The following is a 27871-nucleotide window of genomic DNA, read 5'->3' as shown; positions in this document are numbered from 1 at the left end:
TGAGAGGACAAGCCAATTTACTGCATATTTATGCATCTAATGTCAGATTTCCCATGGAGGTTTAGGGACTATGGGTTATCTTCAAAATATGAAACACATATAATTTGATATTCATTAACTGCATATTTCTGAAGTCTTCAAAATTAATTTACTTAATGTAGCCTAAAATAGCAGGATGGAAAAATAATGTTAACTGAGGATTTATTATGTTATATGATATGCATGATATCTTTGACAAATCTTTGTGGGAAGGGGACAGTTATTTTCTTCTTCTTTTAGAAGTAAGAAATCTGAAGATCAAAGAGGCAAAGTCATTTGTACAAAGTGACACAAGTGATACTACATTTGTCTGACTCTAAAGTCTGTGTTCTTTTCACTTAACCATGATATTGTTCTTATAATTTTGGAGGATAAATAACAAATTTTAAGTATTCCTGTATTCTCAGAATAAAACACATCGTATTCATTGCCCAGCATTTTAGCATTGGTGGTGATGAAGTTTAGTAGCAAGTGACAGAAACAGTTGTATAGTGATGATGATGATGGTGATGATGGCAATGGTGATGATGATGGTGGTGATGGTGATGATGATGATGGTGATAGCTAATAAATAATTATTGAGTGCTTATATTGTGCTAGTTGTGCTTCTAAACATTTTCTATGTAACCAACTTGATCCTTATGACAATCCAATGGACTAAGAATTTTCATTGTCTCCATTTTAGATGTGAATTTAATACAAAAAAAGTTGAAGTAATTTACCCACGTTCACTCAGATGGTAAGTGACTTGAAACACCAGCAATTTGGATCCCTAACGTTCTGGTGATATAACCAGAGGAAGGGGAAAGAAATAACATGATTTTGTGCCTAATATGTATCTGATACTTGGTTAGGTGTATTTTCTATATACTTGATGGGATGGTCAGAAAAGCATGGTACTGAAAATAGTGCAGTAATTAAGAGAAGGATAGAGTTGATAGGAAATACTCAGTATGTATATATGTTATTATTATTACCCTATTTTATGCATTAAAGACAACATCCTGAAATTCGGAGAAATAGCTAGGACAGAGTCCCGTATCTTAAATACACCTTAGTAGTGATTTGGAAAAACGGTCCTTGCCATTTATCCATAAACTTTATAGCTGTGGTTTAGGGACTATGAGGTTACATTTAGGTTTTGGAGTAAAAAATAAAGTGAAAATTTGGCAGGCATAGTTTTTCTTATTAATTATAGACAGAGCACTGAAAAGTTAGTATTAAAATAGGAAACAAGAGACACCTGAAGTAAAGACTGTATCTATTTTTTTAGAAATCAAAGAATAATGTTCTTCTGCCTAGAAAATACATTATCCAGCTCATATGCCAAACATTGATATGTAGAATCATCTTTCTATCTCCATTATGCGGTCCCTGCCTTTGTAGGAGCTCAAAACGCAAATCAGATGTAGAAATGGTCAGCGAGGGAATGGGTGGATTAATGAGTGGAAGGATGGATGCATTTTGCAAGTTTCAAGTGGAATGTGGCTCAAGTAGTTCTAGCCCTATCTTGTTATCATACAGATGAGTAAATAAGCAGGGTCTTCTTTTCTTTTATGCCCTCTAATATTCTCTCGGCAAAGTTAATTTCTATTCTCAGATCCTGAGATTGCATTTTTCAAGAAATGAAGGAATCTATCAGTTAAATTCCAGGAAATGTACCTGAGTCTGGTTCCACATTTCTGGACCTGTGCTGCCAAATACACAGTGGCCACTAGCTGCATGTGGATATTTAAATTTACACTTGTTTTAAAAATAAAAATCTAATTCCTTGATCACAGTGATCACATTTCCAGTGCTTAATAGTTGCATGTATCTAGTGGCTGCTGTAGTGGACAGCACAGATATAGAACATTTCCATTACTGAAGAACAACCTGCTGGCTGGCTGCATCGCAGCATGTCAGTGCAAATTCTTAAACAACAAGTGCTGGCCAAGTGGCTTGGGACTGAGGAACTCCCCTGGTGTGCCAAATGGATACGCTGACTTCAGGGTCAATCGGAAAAGCTTTGACAAGGCAATAAAACCAGGTTAGAATTTAAGGATGAAAAGTCGAACCTACAAAGGATCTCTGAGTTCTAACATGTTAGCCATAGGGCTAAATTACAGTGTGTTCACTGATTCACTCTAGGGTGGATAACTCTTTCTTCTACCTGTGGAGTAAGAATGATCAGTGTGCTATGACGTCACAGACACACTACACTTCTCTCCACTTGTGTAATTTGGGAAGAGGCTTCTTGGCGGAGTTGATAACTGGACATTGTTATGAAGGGTAAGCAGGAGATATTTAAATGAAGAACATGAAGAAGAAAGAGGAAGAGAAAATGGCCATTCAAATCGAGAGGTTAAATGTACAAAATGTTAGAATCTTATTAGAAAACTTTACTTATATCAATGTGGCTGGATAGTCGGTATTTGTGGAGGATTTTTCAGAGACAAGCATAGAGTATAGAGAAAAACAGCGTTCAGATAATGGAAAAACTTGAGAGAAATCAAGGAGGCAATACAAATTTAATAGTCTACATAAGCAAGCTCACTTAGACATTAAAATCAGTGGTGGATTACTCAGAATACACTAGTAGAGGTATGAAGAGTTAGTTGAATTTAAGGAGGTCTCTGAATGATGACTTTGACCTTGGGTAGTGCAAAGCAAATGTAAGCTTACTCAATATAAACTGGAAAAAAGAACTCGCTCATACCATAAAATTTACTGTAGGGAAAAAAACTAATGAGGAAACAAAGACCAAAGAGAGTTGACAAAAATGTATTTTACTCCATGCCACCCCACCTAAGTAGAAATTGATTGAAATCCTAAAATCATTGACTTTGTAGTTACTTTAAAGAATTTGTTTCATCATACCATTACATGTCATTGCCCAATTGAATTAACTGTCAGAATAATTTGGGAAAATTTTATCTTCATCTGATATATTCAAATATATGAGGCCGAAACTGATGTTACTGTTGTGCTTGGAATTTGTTTTTAAAAAAGCTGTAGTTTTCTTTACTGTTGTTGATTTACCTACCTTCTCTCACTCTCCTTCGTTCTGTCCTTTTCTCCTTCTGTTCTGTGGATCCCTCTCCATCACAGTTTTTCTCTGCGTCCTTGGTACCACACAAAATGATCATGTTGGAGTTCATCAGATTTCTGGATGACCCCCCAAAAAATTATTTAAAAGAATGTAAATTATATTTGAGATTCTGGCTCTTCTCACATTGTGACATGTGGGTAATTTATGACTTGAGAAATAATGACAATATTGTCTTGATTCTTTTTAGAAATAAGTATCAGTTCTGTTTTAATTTTTAGCAGCTTAAATGAAAAATTTAAAGAAATGGGAAATGAAAAATAATTTTATTAATCTAAATGAGTAAAGTACTTTCCTTATAATCAGCACTAGATTTCTTAATCTTTTTTAGTATATATATATATATGTGTATATATATGTATGTATATAATGTTTTCCTTTGGTTAATATAAGAATGTTATCCTTAATTTGCACCATTTTCTATCACTATTATATAGAAATAAATATTAGCTTTTTTCTAAGAGCTGTGCTTCTATGTTAGCAGATAGATTTAGATGCTTGGAAGAATTCCAGAAGGTTTTTTTTTTTTTTTTTTTTGTATATAATAGAATAAGTCCATGCACATTGTGTTTTATTTTGGCAGGTGTATGAGGCTGTCTGTAATAAATTAGCACATTGAGGAATATTCACATGATTTTAGCAATTGAAGAGTGCAATTTATGGTATTCATTTCAAGATAAAGTATAATCAACATGTGTCACTGAAGTAATTTTTCCAAAATGATCTCTCAGTAAGTATCCTAAAGGGAAAAAACCCCACAAAATATTAAAACTGCAATCCAAATTATTGTGTCCAATCTCAGCAGATCCCAGGGAGGATGGTTAACGGTTTTTATGTTGTTATATATTACGTACCACACACAACTTTCTTTTTCAAGGAATGAGTCATTTTTCCCTCTCATTTTCAGGAATGAATCATCTTTCGATTCCTTCATATCTGTTCATCAGGAAATGTCTTTAATGGGCATATGGGTGCAGTCAATTGCTTCCGTAACATTGACGATCTAGCAATCCAAACAAATCATTTTCATCTGTTGCAGGTGCTTTCTATTAGAAGGAAAGATGTACTTTGATGTACTTTTAATTAAAGTTTCAATTAAATTAGTTAGCATTCTGTAAAGAGATAATTCAGTTTCCTCTGGTTATCAACCTGTCAGTTCCTGAAAGTACCAGTAGCCAGTTAGTTCTGTGCTTTGGGTATCTTCACTTTGGCAAGCACAAAAGGAATGAGGGAGTGCTGGTTTATCTTCTAATTCTAACTGGCCTGCAGCACTAAATCATACTTTATACGGCCTCGCTCAGAGAACCCTGGGTCTTACCACAGGTAGTTTCAGAATCCAGCCAAGTTTAAGTTTTTATTTGGTATCTATTTACATTGTAAAAGCAGCAATTTTTTTGTAATAAAAATAAAACATCATTGCTGTACTATATTAGGATTTCCTGGAACCTATTAACTTGAAGTAGAAAATCACAATGAATTAAAATATTCCAAATTCTAGGACCTGCTTCTGGCTCTTTTCCTCACTGGTTATAAGGTCTTGGATAGATAGGTTCTTACTTTGGGTTTTAATTTCCTCATTCACAAATTCAATAAAACTGCAATTTTTAGAACATCTGAGAGCCAGGCACTGAGCAGGCATCGATCACCATATAACGACAAGTAAGATGCATCCCACGTCCGGAAGCAGTCCAGATTGGTGAAGTGATGTCCATTGTCTCACCGAAATCTGAAATTTTGTGAAATTTTAGAAACATCGTTTTTAACGAAATTGCACAAAAAACAAAAGAGGCAGCAGAGGAAAATCATGTATTTTTACTTGAACAAAGTGAGAACTTCCATTGGTAAAACAGAAATATGTCCTTCATCAAATCCATAAATGTAAATTCAGTTAGGCCTTTAGTCAAAAGAGAATGAAGGAAAGTCTGAACTATGTAAATCTCCTGTTTTTTTCCCACTTAGGATTATTGAAGTAATTTTACATATTTTTAAGTATAAATGGTTAATTAGCTTTGGAGAAAATAGTTGTCTGGGCACTGAATATGTCTTGTCTCCCTCTGCCTCTTTCTAACATGATGCATTACAGAAGAGCATCCATCTTTATCATTATAATTGTAATTTATTTTTCTATGAAGGAAGTTGTTTTAAAAAAAAAAAAAAACTTCAAAAAATGCATTCCCTGGCATTATGGTAAAAATACAGAAGAGATTCTAAGACATTCTAGGTTACATCTGCCCTTTTATGCCAAACACTTTAGGGCAAGTCCCTTAGAATGAATGATCATTTAACACCTGTATCACTGCCTTTTTGTAATGCAACCTGTAATCAAAATGCAAAGCAGTCATCACAGCAGTTATAATTTAGATTATGACTTAATAGCACTGATTGTGAAGGACTACATTTGAGTACGTGGAATTTCCCTGACCACTGATTGCAAAAAGTAGGCACAAATGAGTCATGTGCCCAAAAAGCCCTCCCTACTCCTCTGAGATAGGAATGATGGCTGGGCTTGACTGAGCGGCCTTTTATGGGAGAGATGATTTGCTCGTTGGTGGAATCTGCTGTATTAAATTTTTTTTTTCTCACAGAACTTTTGTTCTAGGGAAGTTTTTACAACCTCTCTTTAATAGCTCTTTTTGTCAAGGGTCAGTTATATGGTTTCAATCAATCTCATCTACATATTTTCAGTTTCAACAGAGTGACCAATATTTTCCAGCTTCTATGAAGTAAATCACAGTTAAATTGAATGTTAGGTACAGGGTAGCTATGGCTGTGACAACATTTAGTTAGAAAGATTATGGAGAAATTCAAATAAAGTGTTCCTCTTGACTTCATAGGAGTCTGTATTATAATTTGAAAAATGGAAATTACTAAAAGACCAAAAACCTCAAATTCAACCCTCTAGATTTTTACTAATCTTGACTTATTGAGAGCCTGGGGGAAATAAAATGAGGGCTAAAATTAACTAAGAAAATTAAATACATAAGAACACTCTAATGCAATGTTTTGGGATATGTCAAAATAGATTCAATAACATATTTTCAGGTAACTGAAGCAAGAAAAACTATTCCATTAACTAATCTTTTTTTCAAAAAAAAATACGTATTTTCTCTTTATCAGTGAAATTACCTTCCTGAATTTGTTTCACTTCTAGATAATGCTTGTGCTCAACTGTATGTCTTTTCAAAATGAAGTTGGGAGGAACATGAATACTCATTATCAATGGATAATGACTTATTGTGGAGATAAAGAGCATGAATATGGGACTCAGATAAACCTTATTCAGGAGGAGTTCTTGTTCCTACACTGTCACTTATTATATATATGATCTTGGATGGCATTTTGCTTTCCTTCATCCTCAGTTGCCTTATCTGTAAAATGGGAATGATAGCATCCTCTGAGTTTTATAAGGATTAAGGAGATAATGTATGTACAGTATTTTGTGTAGTTAATATAACAGAGTAAGTGCCAAATAAACAGCAGCCAACATCTATGCTGTGAGTTTATTTGTATGTATGTGTGTGTATCAAATTGGAAAACTCTGGCTTTGCTCACTGTTACTTTTTCAAATTATTATTTATTCTTCTTAGCAAACTTTTTAGCTTTTAAGCTACTGGTCATTCTGACATACTCAAACTTTTGCTGCTGCTCTACTGAAAGTTCAACCAGAAACAAGTATTCTGCACCTAAGTATTGATGAAAAACCATCAAAATTCATGCCTTTTGGTTTGTCTGTCCTAAAAAATTAGAAGTACTAGAATGTGCTGATATATACATATCATATACATATATACATATATGTATACACATATACATATAGATATATATATAGAATCAATATTTTGTTTAGTTTGATTCTACACATATAGAGGTAGGAAAGTTGTTTTGTTTGTTTGTTTGTTTTTAATATTTCAGTGTTCTTCGACGTCAAACACTCAGAGAAGCAAGGCTCAGTGCTGTTTCTTATTCACTATAAAGTATCCACTCTTGTGAGTAAGCCTACAGAGCTTATTGAAAGTATCTTAGGGGAACTAGATCATTACCCACAACACAGAGAACTATTCAATTAATCCCCAACAGATATTTCTATTCTGCCTAAAGTCTCTATTGCCACCATCCTGGGGACCTAACCCTGACCAGCCATCTTTAGTATGCAAATCACTTCCTATGACATACAACACAGGCCCAGCCTCAGGCCAACTTTTGTCCCCAGTGGACTTCTCCCAGACTCTTGCAACAAAGTTGGTTTCCCTCTTGAAGAAAATTCAAGCGCAAACTGCTCAGAAGGTAAATTTCCTCCACATCTTAACACTTCCTAAATCCCGGTAATCATAATCAGTGATTTGCATACAAACAAGGGATGGGGTCCATTTTTGAGGAGCTTTTAATTTTTCAAAGAGGATAGACTTGTAAAAAGATAATTAGAATGTCACTTAACTTTCTAAAAGATAAATGTACAATCTACTGTGCTACCACAGCACAGGAAAGTAGACCGCTAACTTGACATGATGAAGCAGGAAACTGTTTTAGAATAGCTGCTTCATGAAGGATGAGTAGGATATTTTTGAATTAAACAAGGAAAAAGTCCAATCAAAATAAAGTAAACAAGGCTAGCATTTAAAATGTCATTGAGGGTCACGGAGTCAACTTAAATCAGGATAAGAAGTTGGTCATTATCAATGTGTGTTGTCATGGAGAGTAAGGGTCAAACTGGAGAGAGATTAGGGGCAGGAGTGGCAGCTAAGAAGGTCCCCAAACCATCGGGAAGTAGATGGTAGTTGTCTTACCTGAGGCTTTGGCAACAGGAACAAAAAGATGGAAGAAATTTAAAAATGTAAAGTTGAAGGGTTTTTTAAATAAGGAAAGTGACAGGGAAAAAAAAAAAGTATGAAGGAGGTTTCCAGGTATCCTAAGGGAGGTGTTGTTAATTTTGTGTCAGCTTGACTGGACTAAGGGATGAAGCCCAGACAGATGGTAAAATATTATTACTGGGTGTATCTGTGAGGGTTTTTCTGGAAGAGATTAGAATTTGAGTAAAGGAGAGTGCCCTTACCAGTGCTGGTGGGGGGTATCCAATCTGTTGGGCATCATATGAATAGAACAAAAACACAGAAGAAAGGTGAATGTGCTCTGTGTTTGAGCTGAGACAGCCATCTCCTATTCTCAAACATCAGCGGTCCTAGTTCGTGGGTCTTTGAACTCTGACTGGGATTTACATCATCAGCCTTCTTGGTGCTCCAGTTTGCAGACAGCGGATTGTGGGACTTCTCAGCCTCCATAATCATGTGAGGCAATTTCAATAATAAATTGTGTCATATCTATATCTATAGCTATATCTTTATCTATATCTATATCTATACTTATATCTGTAACTATGCTTTTGGTTCTGTATCTCTGGAGAAGCCTGACCAGTACAGTAAGTAACTAGGGAATGGTCCTACTAACAAGGCAACCCAGATCATTTGTGAAAGGAGATGCTAAGTTCAGTTTTGGAAAATTTTAGTTGAATGTGTATGTTCAAGTGGAGGTGTCACAGACATAGCCACATATGGTGCCAAAGATGTTGATTCCTTAGAAGTATCCAAATGATAGCTGATGCTTGAAAGCTAAATTTATACCATGTGTAAAGATAGGCTTTACTAAAGCAGTGGTTATAAGCTAAGGAGCAGTACTTCTGTGGGGTGGCACAGCCAAAAATAAGTGGATTATTTTTAATATCCTTTTCCAGGAGTTTGGATGCTTCTTCATATATACTTTCACAACCCATCCCAGAAGAATGCTGTGTAACTCTCATATGATCATCTATTGTCCACTTTAAGTACTAGGATAAGAAAAGATGGGAAAACTTTAGTGAGATTTAATGGAAATGGAATCTTGAAGGAAAACTTTAATTACAAATGGAATGTGTGATGGACTTTTCTTAATACACTGTCTTGCCTCATTTTCCTCACGTGTCACATGCGGGTACAATCATTATCTACGTCAAAGAGTTACTACATGGATGAAATAAGGTAACTTATCTAAAACACTTGGAACAATACCTGGAAGTATTTTAAAATGGTAAGTATGATTTTTATTACCTGGTGAAAATATCAAAGGTTGGTCTCAACATTGGTCAAACAAATTTACACTGAAAAGATAAGATGATTCATGAATGGATGAAGGGGAAAGTTGTATGTAAGCAGCAGCAACAAGGAGAGGGTGGGAGGATTTCTCAATCTAAGGGAAAAGTCAAGAAGGGGAATAATAGAGGGCAAGTTTGTGCAGAAGATAAGTGCTCACAGCCCAGTATTGGATAGCCCAAACTGATTTTTTTGAATAATTTGTTTGAACATAGGGCAATTTTCATTACCTGGTTCCTGGGGCTATTATTTACTTTTCCTTCAAAGATGTCCTAAAGGCAATAGAGGTGACTGATTAATCTGGAAGAATAAGTAATTTGTGGGTGAATCTTATTTGAATCCTTAAATACAGTGGATCATGACTATTTAACTTAAAACAAAGAACTCTTTGGCAAATATCATCCTAGAACTCTAAGTAAGTTGAGTATGCCCATAGCGCGTTCATAGGTGATACGAAATTTCCCTCGAAGTTTCAGATTCTTTTTTGTCCAAGAGCACAGACAAGAAAAAATTAGCTTCATTTATTCAGAATATTTCACTTCTGTTCTTCCTACTGTGATTTACAATGAACCAATACCATAGTTCAGCTGGGTGGGATATGTCAAAGCAGGGAAAATAGGGCTTAAGCACAGATTAAAATCTACACTAGAGCTACCAGTAGGATTCAAAATAAGAATGAACATCTAAATTTTAGAAGCTCAAAAAAAAAAAAAAAGTTCTAGAATCAAAAGGCAATCAGAGAATCACTATCATCCCCAACTAAAAGTAAACTTTAAATTGTCTGATGATTTCAGCTTCCAAATGCTGATGATCAAATGCGATTTTCTCCTGGGTAAATGTCATTTTTGCCCTTATAAAAGTTATATATCCCTGGTAGAATAGTTTTTATGAGCTTGCACTTAGTTAAAGGACAGTTCAAAGCTGGGTATTTTTTTCTGAATAAGGAAAAAAAATCACATAAATTTCTCTAACAGAATATTTTATCATTTCCCTTGGCCTTCTTGAAATAATAAGGCACCAAATTACACTTTCCTAAAGTTAAACACTTTATTTTAGTGAATGTAAATGGAAATGTTATGTTTAAGAAAGCTTATATTCAAAAGTAATCAAGTTAACAAACTATACTGAATTTTTATATTTCTAGATTTAAAGAGTTGAGAAGATTAAGACATATTTAGGCTATTCTTAATTATCATTCAGGAAAACCATCACTGCATCACCATATTGAGAGCTCTGGAGTCAACATAGATGGACTTTATTTCTACCTATCATCTGTATCACTTGGAGCACCAGACTTGAAAATCTTGGGCATTGTTTGTTTAACTTTTAAAAGAATAAAACTTTCTTTAAAAATTAAATGTGTAACAATGTGTTTTTCTTCTTGGAGTTTTGTAAATTCCTTAGGTGCATAGTCAATGCTTCCTTCCATCAGTTTTTGATCTCCTAATCCCCTTTACACACACACACACACACACACACACACACACACACACACACACACACATGCAATTAATCAGTACTCATTGAGAAGATTCCTACATTCAAAATATCTAACTGTTGCTTCAGACAAAGGATTTCTATTCTACTATAGGTACTCTGATTAAGTATTGGAAGTATGTGGAAGTCCCTGGAAAATTTTTTGCTGTTTTGAAGAGACTGCCAAAAAATCTTAATCACTTCTTACAAACAAAAAGCTAGTAGTGAATAAAAGACAGGTAATTGAGTGCATTCAGGAGATTACATATTTTCTTTTCCATTAAAAATATTTACACTTGCTTCTAAATACTGGACAATCTTTCAGCTGTCCTCAGATTTCAGCTAACTTTGTCTACTGTGAGAACTGAATTCAAGAGTTCTTAACAGTACTATATACAATAGCCAAGACATGGAAGCAACCTAAATGTCCATAGGCAGATGACTGGATAAATAAGTTGTGGCTTATTTATACAATGGAATTACTACTCAGCGATAAAAAAGAATTAAATAATGCCATTTGCAGCAACATGGATGGACCTGGAGATTGTCATTCTAAGTGAAGGAAGCCAGAAAGAGAAAAAAATACCATCTAATATCACTCATATGTGGAATCTAAAAAGAAAAAAGAGGCCACTAATGAACTCATCTACAAAACAGAAACAGACTTGCAGACATAGTAAACAATCTTATGGTTACCAGGGGAAAGGAGATGGGAAGGAATAAATTTGAGAGTTTGAGATTTGCAAATGTTTACCACTATATATAAAAATAGATAGAAAACAAATTTCTTCTGTATAGCATAGGAAACTATATTCAATGTCTTGTAATAATCTTTAATGAAAAAGAATATGAAAATGAATATATGTATATATATGCATGACTGGGACATTATGCTGTATACCAGAAATTGACACATTATAGCTGACTATACTTCAATAAAAATAAATTAATTAATTAATTAAATAAATTTTACAAAATCTAAAAAAGAGTTCTTCAAGTGATTTGAACAGCTGACAATGACACTGGGAAACAGGGTCTTAATGCTTAATGAATTGTGCTCTTCAGCATTTATTTTTCCTTTTTCCCCAGCTCCTCCCTGATAAAATATAAAGTATGAGAATCTGTCAAGTGGAAAAACAGGTCATGAAACAGTCCTATAGATTACCTCCCAAAATGGTGTTTGATGTTGTTAAGCCCCCAATAAACCTTTAAGAATTACCATTATTTAAAGATATAATCAAATTTGTCTTGACAGTAACATGAAAAATATTGATTTTTATGTTGAATGAGTAAATTCTAGACTAAACATTATGATTATTTGACCATTTATCAATGAGAATAAATACTAAATTATATTTAAAAAAATCCTGGGTTCAATGAATCAATAATTTTGAGTGCCAAGCTAGTAGCTTAGGTTTATATCTGAAAATAAAAGTGAAAAAAAGATTAAAAAGTTGAAATAATAGGGGAATTTATACTCTCAAAATCTTATATGTCAGTCTTCCCCCAAGCTTTGCCTGTCATTGCAGAGTTCATTTAATCATGTAATGTCCCATGATTATTTGGAAAATGAGGCAATGAGGGTGGATTTGTTTCAAAGTTATTTGTTATAGGTCTCTTTAGTTGTAATGGTAAAGGGCATTAGAGTCTTACTGAATTAAAATAAAGCTGCCCTTTGTTAAACCATTGAAAAATCATTAAGTAGGGTTTAAGATGTGAGAGAAAGCTGGTTTACTAGTCAAATTTTAAATACTGAAGAAGATAAATGGAAGACAGTTTATTTAAAATTTGAAAATTGATCAAATATTCTTTTTGAATTGAATTCATCTGAATACAACATTAGACACGTGGTCATACTGGATCACACTTGTACTAGTTATTCTCAAGCTAGGACTTTAGCCATATTATTTGCATGTAGTCTTACTAACAACTCTGCTTATATTCTTGTCAGAGTTATTATACTGCCTTCTGCAAAGAAAGGCGATATCTGTATTCCCAACCTTCTAGAACATAATAAAGAGGCAAACACTTTTACACAAAGCCTCTTTGAGCTATTTAATTTACTTTTTGACAAAAGGACAATGACATCGAGCACTCCACAAAGAACAAAAGCAATATTTCACACCATGAAATGCAAACAATAATTTAATCATTACTGGAAATACCATTAATATATATCCAGGAAATTTTTATCTTTTTTTTTTAATACAGCTAGTGTGGCTTAAACACATGTCATCTTAAAAAGGTAACTCTCCATTTCTTAAGAAAAACATTTGAAGTTTTTAGTTTAGATGGAAATCAGTCAAAGAGAAAAAAATCAATTGAAATTAAACCAAGACTAAAGGTTAATCCTTTATATCCCTGAAGACTTTCTTCATCTTTGTATATTACTATTCATTCATCTAATTTCAAAAAGACACGGACATCTTTATTAAAGGAGATTTTTAATAATACTGCAAACTATGTGTGTGTGTGTGTATATACATATATATATATATACAGCTCATGACATCACTGAATAGTTGGATGGGTTAGAACAGTCACAGAAATATTGCATGTATTAAATTCTAACCTGACAGTGGTTATTTGTGAGAATAATATACTTTATACAAATTACTAGATTATTTCTAATTGTTGGGGGTAGAAAATTTGCATATTGTAAAAATAAAATTATTGTTTTATATTTATAATGGTCTGTAATACACTTTCACAGGACAATATTTCAACTAGAATCTCATAAAGTATTAAGTGATGCCCTAGACCCCAGAAGGCTTAGAATTCCCATAACTAAAAAAGGCAGTAGTAAAGGAACCGTCTGATTTTGACATCAGCCCTACATTTTATGCCAAACCATCTTGTGTAATTCTAGATTAGATAAGCCATGGGCCGTTAGGTTGATTCACAAAATAATGTACCCTTTCTTCCTTTATAAACACACACACTTGAACAGGCAACAACCTTAATGTGCTACATTAAGCACTTGAGATAGCCCATTCATATTACCCTGTGTCTCTTTTAATTTACCTTTGTGACCAGTGAAACAATCAGTGTTTTAACCTAAAATATATCAGGGGTGGGTGGTTTTCTTAAATCCATCTTCTTCCTTTACTATTATTCCATTCCACTTGCTTGCCATGCTTTATTCAACATATTTAAAACAAAACTTATGTCTTTTCCATTCAAGTTATTTCATTTGTCTCTATATTCTGTTAGTGGCTTTCATCAGGGTTGGAAATTAGGAATCCACTTTTCTATGTTCCTAGAATGAGTAGTTACCAAATCCTGCTAGTCCTCCCCATATCACATTTTGTTTTTACTATTTATTGATCTCCATGGTAGCAATCATTTTCAAGAGCTCAGAACTTCAGCTAGTTTCTTGAAGTGTCCATCAATTTAACCATCCCATTCCACTCTGTAAAATTTGTCCTACATAGGAAATCATTCTCTGAAGCACTTTTCTGATTAGAGCCCATCCTTCCGGAAATGCTTTAATTATTGCTCTACACATCATTAAAGATGCTCACATTTACTAAAATGGAGTTATGCAAAATGATACTTAATAACTTTAAGTCTTTTATATCAGTACATGTATACCATTTATCATTTTATTGTATTTCATTACTTGTGTTATTTTCCTTTTTTCTTGATTTTATCTTATAGAATAATGTATATTTTACTATATTTCATTATAGTTTTCTTTTATATATTTGAGTTTTATTTAGCTCTAGATTTTATGATATTTATCATTGTATCTTTTTGATGTTTACCAATGTATACTTTTTATAACATTTTCTTAAAATTCATCTTTTAAATTGTTAAAATATATAGACAGCTCATATAACTCAATATCAAGAAACCAAACAAACTGAATCAGAAAATGGGCAGAAGACATGAATAGACATTTTTCCCAAGAAGACATTCAGATGGCTAATAGGCACATGAAAAAATGCTCAACATGGCTAATTAGAGAAATGCAGAATGCAAGTCAAAACAACAATGTGATATCACCTCACATCTGTTGAAAGGTTATCATTAAAAAGTCTATGAATATCAGATGTTGGAGAGAATGTGGAGAAATGTACATTTTTGGCAGGAATGTAAATTGGTGCAGCCACTACAGAAAACATACTGAACTCCCCCCAAAAATTAAAAATAGAGCTACTATATTATAAAGCAATTCTATCTCTGAGTATATATCTGGAAAAAAATAAAAGTACTAATCCAAAAGCAGTAACATCAGTAACTCCAATGTTCATAAAAGCACTATTTCCAGCCAAGATATGGAAGCAACCCAAGTGTCCATCAACAGATGATTGGATTAAGAAGATGTAGAATATTATTGTGGAGTATTAGCCATAAAAGGAATGAAATTCTGCCATTTGCAGTAACATGGATGGACCTAGAGATTATTACACTTAGTGAAATAAGACAGACAGAGGGAGACAGATACTATATGTCACTTATATGTGGAATCTAAAAATAATACAAATGAATGTTTATGCAAAACAGAAACAGACTCACAGACATAGAAATCAAATTTCTGGTTACCAGAGGGGAGAGGGAAAGAGGGAGGGACAAATTAGGAATATGGGATCAAGAGATACAAACTAATATGTATAAAATAGGTAAGCAACAAGGCCACATTGTATAGCACAGGGAATTATGGTCATTATCTTGTAGTAACATTTAATGGAGTATAATTTGTAAAAGTTCTGAATCACTATGCCCTACACCTGAAACTAACATAATATTGTAAACCAACTATACTTTAGTCAAACAAAATTATTTAAATATAACCCTCAGTGATTAAAAAAATCCAGAATAAAGTTCAAATACCTTAGGCTGCATTCAAGACTTTTCAGTTTCACCTCTAACTTTAGTACCAATATGGAATTTCTTTTAAAACTTGACTTCTCCTTCTTTCCAGGATCTCCTCCTTTCTCACTCGAGCCATCTTTATTTTCCTCCTGTATCAGTGCACTGTCTGCCCCACTTACATTCTTGTCTCTTCCTTTAGTTTGTTCTCAACACAACTGCCCTTAATCCTGCTAACATTTAAATCAGATGATTTTATTCTTTTGATGAAAACCCTTCCAAGGCTGTCATTTTTACTCAGAATAAAAATGCAAGGCTAAGAGCCTACAAAGCTGGATGATCTGACCCTGCTATCTCTCTGACTTCTTCTCCTCCCAGTCTCTCCAACTCACTGCTCAAACTCCATGGATCTCCTTGTTTCTCAATCAGAATGTGTCTTTTATACCCTTTGTGCTCCCATAGTAACTGTGTTGCTTTTCTTTGATGATGCCCGTCTTACTATCATCCATTCCATTACTGGTGTCTCTGTTGCCTCTCTCCTGCTAGTTTATCAGCTTCTTGAAGGAGGAGACTATTTTCCATCTTGTATCTGGAAAACTGCCTATCTACATCTAAATGCTTAATATGTATCTGATGTGGCAATAAATGCATGTTGACTCATAATAAATGAAGTTGGGGGCATTCAATTTAATATGGGCCCAAAATGACACTATACCAGTGTCTGAGCAGGCAGATCGCTAGATATGAGCGGAGAAAGAGAGACACAGACCAAATGGTAGGAATTGGACAGAAAAGAGGGGCACAGGCCAAATGCAGGAAACCATACATCATGTAAGCACCAGGTGTCCCTGGGCAGAAAAAGAAAAGCAGGAAACTTTGGGCTGATAAGGGATCACACGTTTTTGGGGTGATGAGTGGCCTGGAGAAAACAAAGAAAGGTGAGAGAAGGCAGGAATTCCTAGTGTCTGAATGTAACCTTTTGCTCATTATGCCCCATTTCAATAAAATTAGCCTTGCAGATCAGAAGTACCCATCATGAACCAACACCATGACACTTCCGATCCAGACTAAATAAGGACAAAAATCCTTCCTCCCTTTGGAAAGGTGGAGTTGGGGTGATAATCAGGGAATACAACCCTAAACCCTTCCCTCCTCAGTGAATATTCTACCCATTCATTTTTATACCTTATGTAACTAACTTGCTAAAGAAACACAGGGCAGCTGCACACCTGAGCCTGCCCACTCTCCCCTTGAGAGTGTACTCTCCATCCTTTAATAAATCCTCACTTTACTTTTTTTTAACCTCTAAGTCTTGTCTCTGAATTCTTTCTGGGACGGGACAAGAACCTGGAATACCGGTTGCATCCACCGGCAACAGCAGAATTTAATTTAAATCGGTATATTTAAAAATTCAATTACATATAATTATGTGTTTTTTTCCTGGAAGATGTATACAAAATAAACCATTTAAATATACATAAGATATCATAAATGAGTGAGTGTAGACCCTGAACAAGCACCATTTCAGATACATCTTCAACTTTTTGAATAATTTCCTGAGATGTTAGGTGGAGGGTGAATTTATAAATATGTAGCCTGCCAGAAACTAACAAGACTAAGAGCCTTCTCTCAGATCACTCTGCCCAGATCTCAGAGTCTGGAAATGTAATGAACAGATACTTAGATCAGTCTCGCTTATACGTTGCGGAGAAGTCTGGCATTGATCAGCGTGACTGAAAAATAAATTTGAGCTGGTTTTATTACTGAAAGTAAAGCTCAAGTCTGTCAGCCTCTAAAAGTCATTAGTTTCCTGCAGAATCTACCATACGATTCCTGCAAAAAACTATGCTACCATCGGAAAGGCAGATCCAGATTTATCACACTGGGGGAGAGCTGGATTATTTAGCTGTGTGTTATTTTTGGCGAATTTGTCTGTAGAACATTTATTAAGACCTTTTTTTTTTCCCCCTGAAGTGTCGGAACGGTTGGGAAAATTGACCCTTTTGAAAGAGACGCTTTTCAAAAACAGTTCCCTGTCGTTTTCTTTGATTGGTCTTAACGATGTTATCATTTCCCTATTGGGTTCCAGAAGAGTACCGAGACAAAGAAATGTCTTTACCTGTTGTCTTAGCTTTCAGAGTTTTATCTTTTAATAATGATAAGGACTTTTGAAAAACTGAGAAGACATTTCCTTTGGCATGTTTCTAGCAAAAAAAAAAAAAAAAAAAACTTTTCTTTTAACGTGACTTTTCTGATGGTGAGAAAAATTCCTATCTCACATTTTATAATTTCAGTTCTTCTGCTGATATTAGGAACTAGATAGGCTCCAGTCTTGGTGTCCCAATTCTGTAACCAGCAGAACTCTGTTATCCCCTAGTTAGATTTTCAGACAGCAAACTACATCAGGCAGGCACAGCACCTTGTGCAAATTATTTTAATGATAAAGCTTTTATTTTCTCAGAGTTAGAGCAGCAATAAGAAGAATACACCTACCATGGTAGTATTCTAATTATTAAGTGAAATACTGTATTTAAAGGATTTAGCACAGCATCTGGCTTACAGTAAGGGACTGGTAATTTTGTTTTAAAATCTCCTCTTATTTTTTATTTCTTTTTTTCCTCTTGCTTTTCTATTTCTTTTCCCTAATCCGGTGGTATTTAACCAAGGGCAATTTTGCCTCCCTCCCCTCCCCAGCCCCAGGGACTATTTAGCAATGTCTGGAGACATTCCTGGCGGTCAGAACTGGGAGGGGGAGGGTAACTAGAATCTAGTGAGTGTTAAACACCTTATAATGCACAGGACAGGTCCCCAAAGTAAGAATTATTGGTCCCAAAGTATCAATGTGCCAAGGTTGAGAAACCAGCCTTTATCTATGTCCTTCTCCTCCAAGGACCTACTTACCTCATTCTTATTCCTCTACTGCCCTCTGCTTTTTCCTTTTATTTATTATCATGTTTGGCCTGTATTCTTTCACAGTAATATTTAAGCAAACATTAAAACTTGAATTGCATTTTACTTTTCTGTCTTTAATATACTGCTATGAAAAACGGCCTGCATCATTCTCACACTGGCATTGAGAGAGGCGATCCACTGTGGGTTCTGAGCCTGTGTCAGAGGACAAGGCTTATCCTCCCAGATACTGGGCAGATTCTGTAGCCAGTCCCATGAGCAACTACTTAGATCAGAGTGACCAGAGTGCCTTTACTATGTGATTGCTTGGAGGAAGCGCGTGTGTTTGCTGCCTGCTACACAACGTGCTGGACCCTTGGCCCTGGATTCCCCGGTTGTGGTGCAGTGTTGGGTGCAGAGCCTTCCCCAAGCCCATCATCTCACTCTGTGGGTCTCGAGGGCAAGGCGAATCGGCACTACAGGGCTGCTACTCAGACTGATGCTTAGCTGTGAAGGATCAGCGGTTCTGCTCTAATCCGCCCAATCTCATTATCTGCTTTTGGTTCCCAGGGATCTGTGGCAGGTGCACTCCTTGTCACCTTCTGTGGGGCTGAGATTGTTGTTTTATCCTTGCAGCACAACCGGATAATCCGTGCAATTCAGAGTGCCCTGTAGTATTCAATTTGCAAGGTTCTTGAGGATGTTTCACCAGCTTTAGCCAGTATTTAATTCATTTATTGATTTTTTCTTTTTACTTCTCTTCTTTCATATTTCTCTCACTTTTGGGGAGAAGGTGATTAGGTATGTATATATATATATATATTTCTTTTTTTAATGAAGGTACTGGGATTCAACCCAGGACCTCATGCATGTTAGGCACACACTTTACTACTGAGATCTTCTGCCCCCCCCATTTTGATTTTACTATGTAGTTATAGGAAAATTATTTTATTTATTTATTTTAAATCAAGCTTTCATAGCTCACTTGGATATTCAACTGCTTTAGCAGGACCAATGATATTGTACCATAAATTGAAAGAACAAAAGTTTCCACACAGACTGCTAACAGATTTACTAATTTCTTGCATGACACAGATATTCTTCATTTTCTTCAACTCAGTATAACAAGGGAAAATGAAGCTTGACCCCAGACCTCATTTTGGTGTCGGTACCATTCTCCAAGGTTGTAAATTATTTTCAAGAATGAAAGTTTTACATTGTCTAGAGGAGAAACTTTTTTTTTTTTTTAGTTAAGTGTGAATTTTTCAGCTTTGTAGGGAAAATTCTCAGGCAGTTAAATGACACTCCTATTACAATTGCACACTCAGCACAGTTCCTCTATCGTAACAGGTTACACACATTAAATAAATGTATTTTTTAAGCTTATAGTTAATTCTGAGCCAGCAAGCATGGAATAAATGTTTTAAATAACATTCCTTTTGATAATCAATATTTTCCAGTTTTTATGAACATTGTATGTAACATGATAAATGAAAAAAATGTGCATTGCATATTCTTCAAGTACTCTTTTAAGAAGTCACACATAGTATAAAACTGGTTATTTCACATCTAGCACCTGTATGATAGGCCAAAAAAAAGCACCCAACTTTTCAAATCTAGCTTCACATATCCTGCAAATAATTTGTTTTCCATTAGTAATAAATGCAAAGAATACTATAATATTTAATTTAAACATGGAAAACAAGCAAATAGAACAGGGAAGTAAATTTGTGAATTCTGCCGTCTCTGGATTTAGAACATAATGCTGTATTTAAATCCCTTTAAAATGTTCTAAAAATGCTTATGCAGGATTATTTCTGAGTTTTGAAAGCCCTACTGAACTCTTATAATTATCAGGAGCAACAAAGACTAATGTTATAAAGCTTGTGCTTTTTTATGCTTTGAGTTCTGTGCATTAGTTCAACTTCCAGTTGAATTTCTCATTCTTTGGGTAACTTTATATATATCTCTGTCCACATTACAGCCAATCTAATAAGAACCTAAAACACTGGAGACACATGGTTTATCACAAATATTTTAAACCATACTTTACTCTTACCAGTATCTAGCTTTCAAATTCTACGTCTATACTTTGTTTGACTTTGATTTTCAGGCCACTGAATTGACTCTGTGAGATCTGCCATATCTAGTACATTGTGGGATAAATGGGCTCTCATCAGCTAGAGTCTTCCAGGATGCAAATGACTTCCTGGGACTAAGTTAGCACACTGGGAACTGCACTTCCTCTTTCTGGTCACTGGAGTACCATTTAGCAAATTGCCCTTGCAATGGGCTCAGTGAAATGCCAGTGCTATGCCAGTGCTCTGAATATGCTAATTGCAGATTCTAAGGCACTAACCTACTCCCAGGGTCCAACTGAAAACAAGAATACAGGCCGTTCAGTTTGCCTCTGAGCACTGAGTTGTTGATGTATTAAGTGCTCTGAACTTTTCAGAACTGCTATGTAACTGAGCAGGGTTCTTTCATTTACCCATTTAGTCTCTGCAGTATCCTGCCCTTCCAGGGACAGAGGTGGTAAAATTGTTCCACCTCTTGTCTCAACCCCTGAGGAATCTGCTTTCCAGCTGTTGACAAAGAATTCCTCTTACTTATCTTCATGACTTAAGGACGTTTTGTCAGATTTGGAAAAGTTATCACTGTACACCAGAATTCTGAGGATGAAATGCAAGTACTATGCAATGTCTTGATTTTTCTAGGTTTTTCTGGGACTGTTTTAAGTACTTAAGTAAGTAAAGAAATGGAGTTTACTTTCTGTTTAGGGGTGAAGAAAGTTAGTACACTCTGTACCTTTTTCTAACATACTTGAACCAATAGAACATCAAATTGAAGGCATATGAGACCTGGACTCTTCAATTAACTGCTATGAGGGATGAATTCTGGAAAGGGAGAAGGTCAGAGGAGGTGATCAAGGTTAATGCCATCTTTCCTGAATGGTGTCTTGGCCTTTGAGCAATGGTAATTAATATTTTCTTTTTTTTAAACATAAAATAACTCTCTTTTTCATTAGACAACATTCTGACTATGGACACTGAATGATATGACTTTGGGATCTTGGGACTTATGTGGAAAAATGTTCTTTTTAGAACAACTCAGGGAACAAAGGTGCTTTCTGGAACTAGAGTCCTTGTCTGTGTCCCCAAAGTCGTAGAGACTGGCAGGGATGGATCCCTCCCCAACCCTTGATGAAAATTCCTGTCTTCCATTCCATTTATAAAAAGACTGCTACTTTAGGAGAAGTCCTAAGTAAAATAATTAAATATAAATTTATCTGTGAATTTTAAAGGAAAAACAATATGCATTATTTTGTAGGAACATTGGACTGTTTGCCTTAATATTTCCTGTGCCACTAAGGTATCTATTTCTGGTTAGCCAGAAATACAACTAAAAAACAAAAAAGTTTGTCTATCTTTTAAGGCCTGTGAGACTCTGAAATTGTCTAAATCAAAGCAGCATAAAAAATAACTGTGTTTTCCACCCAACCCATATTCAGAATCTATATTCAACACATACCACATACGTATGGTGTGTATTTATATGTATATGTATTTTATTCCTATGTGTGTCTATGTGAGAATGTATGTATATTTAATTATGGAAACTTGCAAATTGGGAAACAATTGCACTACACAGTAATATATACTTCTCAAATAAATTATTTCAGCTGCAGACAGTGAGGAAATGTTTATGATTTTTTGGAATTTATTCTTAAATCTTTTTTTTTTCCTTCTTTAAATATGCACTCCTTTGAAAACCAAGCTTTTTATACCCTGGTTAAAAATAAATATATTGGGTTGCAGTTTGGAAAGAGCAAGATCTGTCATTGCATTTTCTTGTGACTGTCAAGAGCCCACGTTTTCTTCTGTAAGATCAGTGTTTATGAATCACTTTCTTTCTAAGCAAGCACTTAACAGACATCATATATCGAAACATCACAACATTCCTGTGAGGGTGAAAAGGAGCAAATAGTATTCTTCTCACTGATCGGAATCTGAGACCTTTGGTTGAATTACTGAAACACAATGATGCCTGTCTCAAATCACACAGTAAACTTAGAGCAACAACTATAACCCGGGGGCATTATTCTCACTCCTGTCACTGCAACTGGTTTCTCAGTGCAGTTGAATGTCCTTTACCTTTTCCAAGGGGGTGTGGGAGATGGAAAATTTATGATAAAAATAGGTACATATTTCTTCTAGCAATACACCTACAGGTTAATGTGAATTTCATTTGCATGCTCGAATTCCCCACTTAGATTTAAGCAGCTCACAGCCTAAACAAACAAACAAAAAGTAACATTCACCATATTTCTACTTGAATTTTATTTTTCAAAAGCCCTTTTCTTTCTCCCTGAGTCAGTTGTGACAATCGAGATGACAAACTATTTTTCTTTTGTTTAGCCACCATCAGTATATATCTGTAATCATGTACAGTTTTTTTTTTTTTCCCCTGGAACATTATGACATTTCCATGTGATGTGTTTTCTGGGTAAAAGGCCTCTTTTATTATGTAAAGGGTTACTACCAGGGTTAGCAATATTAATGCATAATGTCATACGTGGTTGTTTGGGTATTGTAGTGGAGGCTGCTTACAGCTGCCCTGAGTGTTTATTGTTGGCTGTGAATTAATCTGCTGTTATAATGTGACATGTTCAGTAAAATGACATGGATCACTAGCTGGTTCAAGGTTTCTGCTATAACAATATGAGGTCAATAAAAAATAATTCTTTCTAGTCTAAAATGTTCCTAAATCTTGTCCATATAAAATAAACAGAATATTGAATAAAATTCCACTCATCTATACACTATAATGATATTTTAATTCTTTAAGGCTGATTGCTAGTGACCCCTCCCTTGTTGGGAAGAAAACCTTCTTATTGAGTTTCATAAAAATTCAGTTTCCAAAGGAAACATCCATCTGGACTTTCTTTTCTTTTTAATTATTTTTAATTGAAGTATAGTCGATTTACAATGTTGCATTAATTTCTGGTTTACAGCATAATGATTCAATTATACATGTACACATATAGACACATTCCTTTTCAGATTCTTTTTCATTATGGACTTTCTACTGAGGCCAATTTAAAGTTTTATATATTTTCCAGAGTTCCAACCATTTGATGAAAATGCATGTGGGTGCACAAACTTGTTTCTGTCACTTTCACAAATGCAACATACGTGGGGGATTCTACTTATACCTTGAACAAAGATACAGGTTGTCAAACATTAACATGAATTAAAGCATCGTTTTATAATTTAAGTTTTTCCTTTAAAAACAGGCAAAAGTATTGAACTGAGGCAAAGGAACTTAGCTTCACGGCTCCCCTCTTTAGGAGGAGCTCAGCTCCGACTTCTCTTATGTTAAGCTTTTGTTTTAGATTTCATTAGTAGAGAAGATGTGTGAAGATGGGGAATAAAACAGGTAAATTCAGCTCCATTAGCTGATAATCCAGCTGCTTCATCTTCCTTTAGGTTCTCTGACTTAACTGGACCGAGGTCAGACATCTCTGTTTTCACCTCCATATTTATATTACAGCACTAGTCATAACTCTCTAACATTGAGAGGAGAAGGGAATGACAACATTTTGAAGGAACTTTGCAAAAGATTACTCATGACTACCTATGTTTTTCTTAATGTACACAGTTCCTTACTAATAAACTTAGATTGCATGTCAGTCATTCATGAAAATTCTGAAAGCTGAAATTTGAATTTATATAACTGACAAAGCAAGATTAGTCCAATTGTTAAAGTTATTTTTGTAGAGCAATGGACCATGTAGGTCCTTTTTCTTTTTAATTGAAGTATTGTTGATTTACAGTGTTGTGTTAGTTTCAGGTGTACAGTAAAGTGATTCATTTATACATATCTATTTATATATATATTTTTCAGATTATTTTCCATTATAGGTTATTACAAGATACTGAACATAGTTCTCTGTGGAGACAGTAGGTTCTTGTTATCTATTTTATGTGTAGTAGTGTGTATCTATTAATCCCAAGCTACTAATTCCCCTTTGGTAACCATAAATTTGTTTTCTGTGTCTGTGAGTCTGTTTCTATTTTGTAAATAAATTCATTTGTATCATTTTTTAGATTTCACATATAAATGATAGCATATTATTTGTCTTTCTGTTTCTGACTTATTTAACTTAGTGTGATAATCTCTAGGTCCATCCATGTTGCTGCAAATGGCACTTCATTCTTTTTTATGGCTGAGTAGTATTCCATATATATATATATAAGACTTTATATAAGAATATGTATATAAAATATCTTCTTTATCCATTCATCTATCCATGGATGCTTAGGCTGCTTCCATGTCTTGGTTATTATAAATAATGCTCCTATGAACATTGGGGCATATGTATCTTTTCAAATTAGTGTTTTCATCTTTTTCAGACATATGCCCAGGAGTGGGATTGCTGGATCATATGGTGAGTCTATTTTTAGTTTTTTAAGGAAACTCCATACTGTTCTCCATAATGGCTGAATCAATTTACATTCCCTCCCACAGGCAGAAGTTCCATTTTCTCCACACTCTCTCTAGCATTTAGTATTTGTAGACATTTTGATGATAGCCATTCTGACTGGTGTGAGGTGATACCTCATTGTAGTTTTTATATTTGCATTTCTCTAATAATTAGCAATGTTGAACATCTTTTCATGTGCCTGTTGGCCATCTGGTTGTCTTCCTTGGAGAAATATCTATTCATGTCTTCTCCCCATTGTATGATTGGGTTGGTTGTTTGTTTTGATATTATTTGATATTGAGCTGTATAAGCTGTTTGTATATTTTGGAAATTAATTTTTTATCGATTTCATCATTTGCAAATATTTTCTCCCATTCTGTAGGTTTTCTTTTCATTTTGTCTATGATTTCCTTTGCTGTGCAAAAGCTTATGTTTGATTAAGTCCCATTTGTTTGTTTTTGTTTTTATTTCCATTACCTTAGGTGATGGATCCAAAAAAAATATTACTGCAATTTATGTCATAGAGTATTCTACCTATGTTTTCTTCTAGAGTTTTATAGTATCAGGTCTTCTATTTAGGTCTTTAATTCATTTTGAGTTTATTTGTGTATATGGTGTTAGAGAATGTCTTAATTTCATTCTTTTACATGTAGCTGTCCAGTTTTTCCAGCATCACTTCATTGAAGAGACTGTCTTTTCTCCATTGTATCTTCTTGCTCCATTTGTCCTGGATGAATTGATCGTAAGTGTGTGGGTTCATTTCTGGGCTTTCTAAACTGTTACATTGATCCATATATCTGTTTTTGTGCCAGTATTACACTGTTTTGATTACTGTAGCATTGTAGAATTGTCTGAAGTCTTGGAGGGTTATGCCTCCAGCTTTGTTCTCTTTCCTCAGGATTTCTTTGGCAATTCTGGGTCTTTTGTGGTTCCATATAAATTTTAGGATTACTTATTCTAGTTCTGTGAAAAACGTCCTGGATAATTTGATAGGAATCATTAAATCTATAGATTTCTTTGGATAGTATGGCCATTTTAACAATATTGATTCTTCCAATCCAAGGGTATGGGATATATTTCCATTTCTTTGAATCACCTTCAGTTTTTATCAGTGTTTTATTGTTCTCAGGGCAAAAGCCTTTCACCCCCTTGGTTGGGCTTATTCCTAGATATTTTTTTGATGTGATTTTAAAAGGGGTTTGTTAGCCAGTATATAAAAAATAGATTAACAAAACCCAAATTTCTTCTGTGTAGCACAGGGAACTATATTCAAAATCTTGTAATAACTTTTAATGGCAAAGAATATGAAAATGAATATAGGTATGTATGTGCATGACTGGGAGATTGTGCTGTACACCAGAAATTGACACATTGTAATTGACTGTACTTCAATTAAAAAAAAAACATTTTTTTTAACTTTCTAAGGCTCTTGTTTTTCATCTGTGATGAAGGAAAAATCATAGTATTAACCTCAGGGGTGGTTTTGTTATGAAATAAGATGAAAGTGTCAAAGTTAGTAGCACAGTGCATCGCACAGCACGTGAGCGTAGTAATCAACCATTTATTATTGTTTTTATTATTATTATTTACCTTACTCTTATAAACTTGTCTGTATAGTCATCCCTGATTATTTATTGTTTGTGCAAAACAAGAAAATACTTTGAACAGAAGAGGAATAAAATATAACTTTGAAAGGACCCAGCCTTACTAAGTTTCTCGTTTTTACTTTTTAACTTCTGCTGAGATCATAACAAGCTCATCTCAGTCACTATGATCTCATGAGAAGTATATGAAATGCTTTCATTGAAATTTCACTGAAATCTTAATGCAACCATTGTGGTTCTTCCATTGAAATCATAATCATATGTTCAGAAGCCATCATGGTGTATTGTGTCAATGCCCACTAAGGGAGTCCTTGTGCACAGACCATTGACGTGACAGACTGTAATGACTCTTTCCAAGCTGCCAGGGTCTGCTGTGTCAATACACACCGAGGGAGGCTTTACTGCACTCATCCAAAGCTGTAGAGTGCTTCTCCACTATGGGCTATGGGGAGGAGGGATGGTCTGATGAATATTTTGATGAAAAACTAGTCATTAGATTTTTTTAAAATGTACTTTTATTGAAGTACAGTCAGTTTACAATGTGTCAATTTCTGGCGTACAGCATGTATTCAGTCATATAGGAACATACATATATTCGTTTTCATATTCTTTTTTACCCTAAGTTATTAAAAGATATTGAATATAGTTCCTTGTGCTGTACAGTATCAACTTGTTGTTTATCTATTTTATATATAGTAGTTAGTTTCTGCAAATCTCAAACTCCCAATTTATCCCTTCATACCCTCTGCCTGCCCTGGTAACCATAAGTTTGTTTTCTATGTCTGTGAGTCTGTTTCTGTTTTGTAAATAAGTTTGTTTGTCTTTTTTTCCCCAGATTCCACATATAAGTGATATCATATAGTATTTTTCCTTTCCCTTTCTGGCTTACTTCACCTAGAATGACATTCACCAGGTCCATCCATGTCAAATTTATTTTTAATAAGCTTCATAGTGACACAGTGATTCGTGTGCATCATACTAGTGGAAGGTTCAGGTTTTATGTAACAGTACATACCAGTTACCATCTTCCCAAGATGCAAGACAACTTCAGAAAGTCTTTGTCTCTACCAGTAAAGGACAAGAGTACCTTGTGGGCTTCATTGGCCAATGCTTCAGGGTAGCTTCCCAACCTAATCACCCCAGAATCATTGCCAATCACTAATAAAAGCTGCAGACAGTACCTTCTCATTATTCCTAAACAATATATCCTTGCTTGTGATTTACTACTGTGAATTCCATATCACAAAAACAAAGTGTTTTCCTAAAATCATTTCCAGATGGAGAAGAGAGATTCAAATACATTTTCAGGAAACGTTGAAAGTGTTAAAGTTAAGGAACAAAATATAGTCATTTT

The 27871-nt window shown here is 34.7% G+C and overlaps 1 long non-coding RNA gene across 1 annotated transcript; it reads right to left on the bottom strand.

The window, feature by feature from the left end:
• Positions 1 to 1798: 1798 nt before the first annotated feature.
• LOC116668512 lies at positions 1799 to 15069 on the bottom strand. The gene is made up of 4 exons (XR_004325614.1): positions 14967 to 15069; positions 11250 to 11259; positions 10935 to 10940; positions 1799 to 1809 (listed from the first exon to the last, which is right to left on the bottom strand). It is a non-coding gene; the product is annotated as an uncharacterized LOC116668512 (long non-coding RNA).
• Positions 15070 to 27871: the final 12802 nt, after the last annotated feature.

The sequence above is a fragment of the Camelus ferus genome, chromosome 14, assembly GCF_009834535.1.
Source record: "Camelus ferus isolate YT-003-E chromosome 14, BCGSAC_Cfer_1.0, whole genome shotgun sequence".
In the NCBI taxonomy this organism is placed as follows: Eukaryota; Metazoa; Chordata; class Mammalia; order Artiodactyla; family Camelidae; genus Camelus; species Camelus ferus.
Note: the sequence above shows the minus strand (reverse complement) of the source record. Positions and strands in the feature narration are given on the sequence as shown.